Below are 10,962 nucleotides of genomic sequence, written 5' to 3' on the forward strand. Positions count from 1 at the left end.
AGAGGGGGTAGTGTCAGGTTCCCGACACTCTAGTTAAGAATTTTCTTCAGTGTTGGGACCTGGCACCCGTGTTTTGTGTTTGTTCTGTGTGTTGTGTTGTTTTATCTTGTGCATCTTTTGTCAGGATCCTGCCACTTCAGTTAGTCTTGTTTTTAGTTGGTGGCTGGGACCTGAGACTAGTGTTGTGAGTGCACATGGCTTTGTTGTGTTTCCTCATTGCCATGTGCACTCTTGTCAGTTCAGTCTTTAGTGATACCCCACCCCCTCGTTACTTTATATTTTCAACATGCTCTCCCTCGTTACTCTCCTTATTTCCTCCCCATTTAACCTCCCTTTGTTTTCAGTCCTGTGCTAGTTTTTTTTTACCCTGTTAAAAAAATGTCCTGTCTCGTCTGTTCCAGCCCTGTGTTTCCAACCCAGTCGGTCTGCTCTGACTTTGGAGTTTTCACATCATGTCAGAGCCCACTGTCTATCAAAAATATTTTATTGGATTGTAATATTTCTACTCCTGTTAGAAAACTATTTTATTCCGTTGACACCTTTGAAAAGGTTTTTAACAAAATTAGTCCAAATTTTAACCTGGTTTTCACCATGAAAATATCGAAGCTGGCTTGGTGTTAAGAAATAAACAAACAAACAAACTTTGGAGTTTTCCCCTTTGGGTGGTTTATGTTTGTTTTTGTTTATTTTTATCAATAAATCCCTATTCCATTATTTCTGCGTTTGAGTCCTCACCTTCCCCAAACCGATCCTGACAATATTCTTCTAAAAGTCTTTGTTTGTATTCAGAAGAAGAAAGAAGAAAGAAAGTCACACATCTGGGATGACATGAGGGTGAGTAAATGATGAGAGAATTTTCCTTTTTGGGTGAACTAACCCTTTAAATATCATTTAAATATGTATTTAATGTGTGATTTAAATTAATTCATATGTGTTTAATTACTTTTATGTGCATTATTGTAATTACTATTTTACTATACGGGAAGATGGGGGAAGATACCCCCCTTAAGAACAGTGTGCATTTACATCTAAATTGCAAAATATTTACAGCGTTGCACATTTCCATCAATAATTCCTCTATGTGTGGCAATGGATGACAGTCCAATATTACACTTTTGTTAAGTTTGTGCAGGTCCTCGCAAACTCGAATGCCCCTTTGCTTTTTCTGTGTAACCACTATGGGCAACACCCATGGTGATGCATCAGTCTTTTCTGTAACTCCTGCTTGTAACAGTCGCTGAAGCTCTCAAGACAGATCCTTGCATATGCCACTGGTCCTACTCGACCCGCACCAAGGGGGATTCGAACCGGTGATCCCTATCATGGGAGCCAGACGCGTTAGCAAGGAGGCAAGAAAGGCCATGGCCTCTAGCCTCGGTCGCTAGTGCATCTCTTAAGGCCAGGAGAGTGAGGTTTACACACTGCACAGCTATTACGTACCAGCTGGCTCCCGTTACACCTACCCCCTAAACCTCACTCCCATACGGGTCATGACACCAGTGTCACCGGTCCTACTCGATCACCCCGAGCAGGATTGGAACCGGCGATCCCCGACATGGGAGCCGGATGCGCTAACAAGGAGGCTAGAAAAGCCATGGTATCTAGCATCGGTCACTAGTGTGTCTCTTAAGGCCAGCAGAGAGAGGTTTACACACTGCACAGCTATCATGTACCAGCTGCCTACTGTTACACATAATGGAAGTCATTTCAACTTTTGATGTACTGGGGGAACATTAGTGAACACATCCTTTCAGATATCCGATCGTAGAAGATGGCTCCTTTTGGGTTAATGTGGCACTTCAAGGCTTTAATCAACTCTATGCCTAACAAAGGTGAGCCGGCATGGACAATGTAGAAGGTAGGTGGGGCTGTTACGGCTCCACAGAAGCAGACATGCAGCCCAGAACCAGGATGCTGTCTTTGGAGTAAGTGATTACAAAAGCCTTAGGTTCCGTTAAGGGGCAGGTCACAAAACATTTTTGGTACAATTGTTCTGGCAATATAGATTTGGATGATTAAGTATCCACTATTAAATCAATGCATTTCACATTCCCATGTGGTGATTCTATTTGGACTTTGCTGTGAATTTTGTAAGACAAAGACATGCCACTCATGTAACAGATTGTAAATGTCCTCTTTTTCCACAAGAATTGCATGTATCAGATGCAGCGGGGCAGTTTTTAGCGTTTGCAAGAGGATGTGCTGACCCACACCCAAAGCAAGTCTTTTTCTGTTTTCCTCTGATTCCACCTGGCACGCTAAAGTCAATGATTGATACAAGGTAAGCTCCTCCTCAAGCAATAGTCTGTCTTTCACATGACTGAGCTGTGCGAGCTCTATTAATAGATCTCTTATAGTTTCATCCTCCATTCCACCAAAAGCACCAGGAGCTGCTAGAACACATAGCACTGCAAGAACTTTCATCAGGTCCTTGCAGTCTTGGTCAGAAAGTATGGTTGCAGGCCACATCATTAACATTTGGCACGAAATGCATCTGAAGTGCGGTCATAGCTTTGTTCAGTGTTGATCCGGTGTTAGGCAAGGTGTAAAATAGTCTCTGTCCTTCCATCCCAATGCAGTGTAGCAGGACTGCTTGCCATCTTGCGTCTGACCATCCACTACTGGAAGCATTTATTTCCATGAGGTAATTTTCTCAAATCTTTTGCCAGGTTGGAAAAGGGATGACTGGTTCACCCAGGCAGATTAGAAATGGTGCAGGAGCAGGGAGGGATGCCACCATCAAGTGGTATAGTTCTTAAAACAGGAACAGAATACAAAAATATTTAGATGAGTTTAGCATGTACAAGATGATGCATCATCCAACATATTATTAGGGTAAATAAATGGAAACATTTACAAATTTAGTTTTTGTAGCACAAAATTAAAAATCATGTAAAGGGGCCATCTTGCCCCACCACTGGGGCAAGAAGCCCCCTAGGGCAAACAGATCCCAGCTGTCATGTGATTTTTGCAGAATATATAACATGCATCTGATATTATTTTTTATTATTTGTTTTTTAAAGGTGTGTCAATTATGTAAAATACAAATAAAATATTATATGTGAATTGATGCATTTTGACAATTTAGATGAATAATTGAATAATGAAAGACAAATAAAAAAAACAGAATCCCAGTCAATGAAATACTTGAAATACACTATACCATTTTATGAATAGGTCTATATTTTTGATTGAAGGAATGTCAAAATATCAATAAACTATGAATTCAGAATGAATTATTCCACTCAACCTATAGGTTTTCATAAATAATAAAGATTTTTGAATTGTACATCTAATTCAAGGAATTATTAAATAACTAAATAAGTTTATTATAATAAACTTTAAACAAAATAATAAAAACACCAGCAGCAACAACCCACTGGGTGCATTCTACCCCAATTCTGAGGGTGGCATCTAACCCCAAGGCTCCGACTTTTCACTTTGAAATATATATATATATATATATATATATATATATATATATATATATATATATATATATATATATATAATGTAACACTGACTCAGGCTGAGTGGGATCCATGTGCGGTTTATTAACATAACAAGTTCAGAGTACAAACAGGCGTGGGTAAAATAACCAGGGCAACTAACAATATCAGAGACAGGGCAATAACGTAGTCAAACAGGCAAAAGATCGGGGCAGGCAGCAAAACAGCAATAGACATAGTCCAGGCAAACACAGTAATAGGCAGGCAGCAGAGAATCGTACAAGGTAAATCAAAAGCAAAGTCAAACACGAGTAGATCAACAGAGTAAGTAATAATGCTCAGAAATGTAGAAGGGGCAAACAAGACTTCGCAATGAATGAACGCACACATCGGGCTTAAATAGTCTGAGTGATATGAGGAATCGATTGAGGAATCTTCACCGGTGTTCGTGACAATATATATACAGTATATATATATATATATATATATATATATATATATATATATATATATATATATATATATATATATATATATATAATATATAGAGTTGCAATCGAAATTATACAAGACAGTAAGGATTTAAAAAGGTAAACTTCTCTCGGGGCTTCAGTAATACCCAGAATAATAAATACCCACATGTGCACAAAACCACACATGCACTCCAGTGGGGACAACTGCAAACACCTACATACCGCACTCAGTTGTAGGGCTTTACTGGTTGTTTAGATCAGTGTTACTATCAGAAATAATTGGTAATTATTTCTTTAGTTATTAATTAATATTTAAATTAATTAATTGAATCTAACTTATTAAAACCTCATATGGGGCTCCAGTAAATGTAGTGCGCTACGTTTAGGAGCGGGTTTGGTTATTAGCAATAATTAATAATTATCAAAGATAATTATTAATTATTAAAATCAATAGAACATTGATGAGAATCAATGTTAGCTTTTTCTAATCCTTTAAATCAACAATTAACGATTATCTTTGATAATTGTTAACATCGATGAAACATTAATTAAAATTAACACTAGCTTATTGATCATTCAAATTCAACAATCATCAAAGATAATTATCAATTATCAAAAATCAATAGAATATTAATAAGGATTAATTTTGACGGGGCACCACACTGGAATCAGGGACTAATAACCAGATAGTAAAACAGTCTCAATATTAGATTGTTTTCTTAGGAAAATCGACATCTGAAGAATATCGATTTTCAGGAAAAAAAAACAATGAATGAAGGCTTGAATCTGAGCACTGACATCCCGTCAGCATGACACAGGTGTATGCAAAACAAACCAAAACACTTCTCTTTGTAATATAACAAAGTTTATTTATGCAGTAATATCAATTAATAATTAATACAATGCAGTCAATAAACTTCTGACTTACAACTACAAACTAAACAGTGATATGATTAGATCTGGAAACTAAAATAATCCTATAACACATAAGGTGTGTGTGTGAGTGTGTGTGTGTGTGTGTGTGTGTGTGTGTGTGTGTGTGTGTGTGTGTGTGTGTGTGTGTGTGTGTGTAAGGAGGGATGCGCACAAAATGGCGGACATGACTCTCGTGCAGCTCACCTGCAACAAGTTTTACAGTAAGCAGGCAACAGCGTTGCCAGTATGTTATTGTAAAAAAAAAATTTGAACTCTGATGCCTCACATAACATTTCCAAGTGATGAACAAGACAACAACACAACAGCTAGAATACAGTTGACCAAGGACGGCCAGGACTATCATTCAGGATAGTGGAGCATTTGATGGTAAAATGCATTGTAATTAAATACTAACATGTTGTATGCAACAAATGGTATTAGACAGAGTGTATGCAACTGGCACATGAATAAACCTTGTTGTTGGCATATATCCCAGTCACCCAGTGGATTTTCACAAACTCTATATACAGTGCTTCCAGAAAGTATTTACAGTGCTTCACTTTTTCCACATTTTGTTATGTTACAGCCTTATTCCAAAATGGATTAAATTCATTATTTTCCTCAAAATTCTACAAACAATACCCCATAATGACAACGTGAAAGAAGTTTGTTTGAAATCTTTGCAAATTTATTAAAAATAAAAAACGAAAAAAATCACATGTTCATAAGTATTCACAGCCTTTGCCATGACATTCAAAATTGAGCTCAGGTGCATCCTGTTTCCACTGATCATCCTTGAGATGTCTCTACAACTTGATTGGAGTCCACCTGTGGTAAATTCAGTTGATTGGACATGATTTGGAAAGGCACACACCTGTCTATATAAGGTCCCACAGTTAACAATGCATGTCAGAGCACAAACCAAGCCATGAAGTCCAAGGAATTGTCTGTAGACCTCCGAGACAGGATTGTATCGAGGCACAGATCTGGGGAAGGGTACAGAAAAATTTCTGCAGTATTGAAGGTTCCAATGAGCACAGTGGCCTCCATCATCCGTAAATGGAAGAAGTTTGGAACCACCAGGACTCTTCCTAGAGCTGGCCGCCTGGCCAAACTGAGTGATCGGGGGAGAAGGGCCTTAGTCAGGGAGGTGACCAAGAACCCGATGGTCACTCTGACAGAGCTACAGCATTTCTCTGTGGAGAGAGCAGAACCTTCCAGAAGAAAAACCATCTTTGCAGCACTCCACCAATCAGGCCTGTATGGTAGAGTGGCCAGACGGAAGCCACTCCTCAGTAAAAGGCACATGACAGCTCGCCTGGAGTTTGCCAAAAGGCACCTGAAGGACTCTCAGACCATGAGAAACAAAGATTGAACTCTTTGGCCTTAATGGCAAGCATCATGTCTGGAGGAACCCAGGCACTGCTCATCACCTGCCCAATACCATCCCTACAGTGAAGCATGGTGGTGGCAGCATCATGCTGTTGGGATGTTTTTCAGCAGCAGGAACTGGGAGACAAGTCAGGATCGAGGGAAAGATGAATGCAACAATGTACAGAGACATCCTTGATGAAAACCTGCTCCAGAGCGCTCTGGACCTCAGACTGGGGCGAAGGTTCTTCCAACAGGACAACGACCCTAAGCACACAGCCAAGAGAACAAAGGAGTGGCTATGGGACAACTCTGTGAATGTCCTTGAGTGGCCCAGCCAGAGCCCAGACTTGAACCCGATTGAACATCTCTGGAGAGATCTGAAAATGGTTGTGCACTGACGCTCCCCATCCAACCTGATGGACCTTGAGAGGTCCTGCAAAGAAGAATAGGAGAAACTGCCCAAAAATATGTGTGCTAAGCTTGTAGCATCATACTCAAAAAGACTTGAGGCTGTAATTGGTGCCAAAGGTGCTTCAACAAAGTATTGAGCAAAGGCTGTGAATACTTATGTACATGTGATTTTTTCTGTTTTTTATTTTTTATTTAACATAAACCTCGTTATGTTGCTGACTCCAACTGGCAGGACAGCAAGAAGAGGTTACTATTACTATGAAATGTGTTGGACGGTTGTCCTGCTTACTAAAGAAAATGACACAGATGAGAGCCTGGCTATGGGAGTTTTGGGTTTTGAATAATGAACACGGACACATGTGGTGCTGCTCTTAAAAAAAGGTTCTGACTATTCTAACCAGCCCTTAGAAAATAGACTGAAAGGAATGAAACACACAGTAGCTATATAATGTAAACCTATGTAAATACATTGACTCATAAATTAACAAGCTAACTTTGGCAGCCTTACATTTTTATGTCATCAAGTACAAAACATATGGAAATGAATTTAATATTGGTAATTAGTTACACTGACAATTTTTATTTAATATGGGTAAAGATAAAAAATGCAATAAGAACTGAACAATTGTTTACTGCTTGTTTTATTGGAATAAATATGGCTTTAATTAATTAACATCGCTTCTAGTTTGAACAACCGACCTCAGAGGATGTTTCCCAACCCAAATTTTGGATGTCTTCCGAATCAAGCACACCTGATTCACCTCATCATAGGTATTTCTGATTAAGGAGACATCCAAAATGTATAATGTTGGGGGGCCTCCAGATATTGTGTTGGAAAATACTGAATTAGAAGATACATCAAAATGCTCAAATTCATGGAGATGTGCAGTAGAAGGTTTTTCTATTTGAATAACTGAAAACACTTTATAATGATGGTCCTTCATTAATAGGTAACAATGCAGGAATTAATGCAGGATTAATGAGTAGTATTACATTAACACTTTAGTTACTACTATTAACTAATATGGAAACATGATTAACTAATCAGTAAGTAATAGCGAACTGATGACTGAGGTAGTTCACTGTTAGGTAATCAATAATTACTGAATTTGATTTTCCTCATTGAGAACTATCAACTAACTATGGCTAATTTAAAATAACTAAAAATGAATTACTAATCAAAACATTAACATGTGTCTAAAATGTGAATGATTATGTTTTTATTGTGAAAATGATCATAAAATGTGCCTTCAGAGAAACATGCGCCTCATGTGAGTTCTTTGCGGGAATTCATTTATGAACATAACAGCTCTCTAAATCATGTCTACAGTGTCTGGTAGAGTATCATAGTCAGCTTACAGATGTATGTGCCGAACATTTGTATTCCTTGGGATATCTCTTCTGGTCATTACAAATTATTAACTTTGGCAGGTTTGATATTGCTGCAGGTCTTTTTAAAATAATTTTGGTAACCCATAAGTAATGAGTCAAGTGTTACCATATAAACATGAAGGAATTACTAATTATTTTAAAGTGAGGGTCATGGTAATGCATTATTAATTAATGAATACACACTTGAACATACGCTACTTTTTTTTTTTTTTTTTTTTACAAAACATTTTTTAAATGAATTTTTTATTCATAGGTACTGTAGGTTAATCTTACAAGAAGTGTTTAATTTTATGTTAAGTGCATTTTTTTCTGAGTAACTTAATGCATCCAATGAAAAAAAAAAGACTGAGTGTCACGTCCATCAAGCTTCTAATCCAATCAGGGTTCACCATATTCAGTGCTCATGCTGAAACTGAAAGAAGAGCGAGTGCGATTTTGCTCGCCCTACCGTCGCTCCGCCTGCACGTGGTAAACTTTAACATACTGTACGTTCTGTTCTGTTCATTCCGAACATAGGCAAAGGAGGAAACATGTAAAATTAATTTGATCAAAACTGTACATATTTACAGAGTCGGCTGTCTTGGGCAGAAGTACACATGTGAAATTGGCCTCATACTGCACGTCAGTTTTCTCTCCGTTTTCTGCTGGTCTTGTGGAGATCAACATAATTAGAAGATAAATCAAAACATCATTTTTTTTTATTTTACTTTATGTTAAGAGATAAGACTTTTAAAACATGTAGTAACCATGAGCACCAGCATTTAAAAGCATTATCTTGCTAAAGGTTTGTAGCCTATGCGATTATATTCAATTATTTTAATGATTCATAATTCAATGCTAGAATTTCTATTTATTTATTTATTTATTTATTTATTTATTTATTTATTTTTTATGTCTGTGAATGTTTGTTAACTATCTGTTTGATTAAATGAATAATATGTAGGAACAAACACTTGAGTATTCATTACTAACTAACAAGTAACACCTCAGTTACTATTAATGGTTTATAATGTGTTTTCACTTTAGAATAATGGTCCAGATATCCTGTAACTCCCAAGGAAGGAAACAGTAAGATCTCATTAATAATGCGTTACCATGACCCTCACTTTAAAATAATGCTCATTAGTAATTCTTTCATGTTTATGTGGTAACACTTGGCTCATTACATATGGGTTACCAGAATTATTTAAAAAAGACCTTCAGCAATATCAAACATGCAGAATTTAATTTTTCTTTGAATGGACAGAAGAGATATCCCAAGGAATACACATGTTGGGCTCATACATCCCTATATTTCTGTAAGGTAAGCTTACTGTGATCATGACCGTAACCACCATAGACATTGAGGGGGACAACCCACCATAGACATTGAGGGGGACCATATTCATAATATTGGTCTACTGATATGGGGTTTATTCCATGGTTAATTATTACATTATTAAATTTGGTCCCCATCAATCCTGAATATGTGGTTACATCCTTGACTATGATAATCTACCAGACACTGTAGCCTTGATTTAGCGACCTGTTACATTCATAAATTAATTCCCACAAAGAACCCATGCATGATCATGTTCACAATAAAACATAATCATTCACATTTTAGACACATGTTAATGTTTTGATTAGTAACTAATTAGTAGTTATTTTAAATTAGCCATAGTTAATAGTTCTCAGTGAGGCAGATCAAATTCAGTAATTACTGATTACCTAACAGTGAACTATCATGTTAATCATGTTTCTATATTAGTTAATAGTAGTAACTAAAGTGTTAGTGTAGTACTAATTTGTCCTGCATTAATTCCTGCATAGTTACCTATTAATGACGGACCATTATTATAAAGTGTTACCGAATAACTTGAACAACTGCAGTACATTCATTAAGAATCCAACCTTTAACCATGTCATTGAAAACAACAGTGCTAACTTGATTAGCTAGTTGACTGATTGTCGTAAGGCTCCTACAGTAGACCCCTGCCTGTCACTTTTTCAATTCAATAAATGACAATTTGTTGATAAAAGTCGGAGATACGATTGAGTTAAAAGCTGACCTGAAGTCAATAAACAAGGATGGCAGACAGCCATTGCTGTGTTGTCATTAAATCTTACATTTGTTGAACATCAACAAATGTAAGACAGGGTCACCAAATTTGGCCCACTACAATATGGGCCAATAGGCATCCCATACATCCAAATTATGGGGCATTCCGGCTAACATTGAACAGTTGTAACCCTATACCAAGGTAATGTTGTCCTAGTTGGCTAACATAGATGACGCTTTTTTTTTTTTTTTTTTTTTTTTTTTCATGAAATCTAGGAAGCAGAAGTAAAAATGTGTTTTGTGTTTTTGTGTCATGTCATCCCTTTCCAGGAAAAGTGTGTTTATGAATTTATAGCTGTAACAGATTTCTATACAAGAAAATATAAACTTCAACAATGCTAGTTATTACAAGGGCTGTCAGTTTAACATGTTAATTTGTTTAATTATTTAATAAAATGTAACAAAACATAAAAATTAATACTTCTAATAATGCCCCTTGACACTTATGTAAATTTCATAATAAAGAATTCAGGTTAGGTTTAGGGTTTGGGGTTACACTTTATGGTTAGGTTAAGGGGTTAGACTAAAGAAAAATTGTAAGAATGTAAAAAGAATGTACAAGTTTTTGTTCAAGCCAACTTGGATGATTTCTTACAATGATGCCATCTGGCTAACTCATACAAATTAATATGAGTTCAACACAAGACTGGGTTGATAGGCTTGTGCCAGCAGGTTCCATGGCAAGTTTGTCTATTTTGGATCCAGAGTCTTTGTTCTAGGCTGTTGATCCATGGCCTTCACTACCAACTTTATCCATAGTTTCCACCTCCTCAAGGCCAGAGACTTTTGTCTACTTTTTTGTCTATCTATAGCCATGAACCCCTCTGTCAAAATATTGTAATTGAAC

Source organism: Myxocyprinus asiaticus, chromosome 39 (assembly GCF_019703515.2).
Source record: "Myxocyprinus asiaticus isolate MX2 ecotype Aquarium Trade chromosome 39, UBuf_Myxa_2, whole genome shotgun sequence".
Lineage (NCBI taxonomy): Eukaryota > Metazoa > Chordata > Actinopteri > Cypriniformes > Catostomidae > Myxocyprinus > Myxocyprinus asiaticus.